The 499-nt window shown below is 50.3% G+C and overlaps 1 non-coding gene across 1 annotated transcript; it reads left to right on the top strand.

The window, feature by feature from the left end:
- Positions 1-335: 335 nt before the first annotated feature.
- On the top strand, positions 336-499 carry LOC134347367 (U1 spliceosomal RNA). Its single transcript, XR_010018123.1, has one exon. It is a non-coding gene; the product is annotated as a U1 spliceosomal RNA (small nuclear RNA).

Below are 499 nucleotides of genomic sequence, written 5' to 3'. Positions count from 1 at the left end.
CCGCCTTTTCATTCACCCTGTGGGCCTCAGGAAGCTCCCTGCATTTCCTCAAGGAAAACACTGACACCGTGCGGTCGGGTTCGGCAACGACCAGTCGCTGAAAACCAATCGTGGTGCACATTTCCTTTTTTAGAAAACATGCAGATTCAGGTCTGGGATTTCTCACCAGTAAACTACAGCAGCTAATCAAATAATCTAGATTTGCGGCATTTCTGGTAACGGTAGTCTAGGAGGAGCACGTGGAATAGTAGGAAATAGATCTTTAACAGATTTGTTCGCCTGATTATTGAGGGGTGTGGGTTAAGCATGCATGCGGATGGCAGAGAAGAAAAAGCATACTTACCTGGCAGGGGAGAGACCGTGATCATTAAGGCGGTTCTCCCAGGACGAGGCTATCCCATTGCACTTCGGGTGTGCTGACGCCTGCGATGTCCCCAAATGCGGGATACTCGACTGCAAAATTTGTGGTAGTGGGGGACTGCGTTCGCGCTCTCCCCTG

This window comes from Mobula hypostoma, chromosome 5 (assembly GCF_963921235.1).
Source record: "Mobula hypostoma chromosome 5, sMobHyp1.1, whole genome shotgun sequence".
Taxonomy (NCBI): Eukaryota; Metazoa; Chordata; class Chondrichthyes; order Myliobatiformes; family Myliobatidae; genus Mobula; species Mobula hypostoma.
The sequence above is the reverse complement of the archived record's forward strand: the minus strand, read 5'-3'. Positions and strand labels throughout refer to the sequence as shown.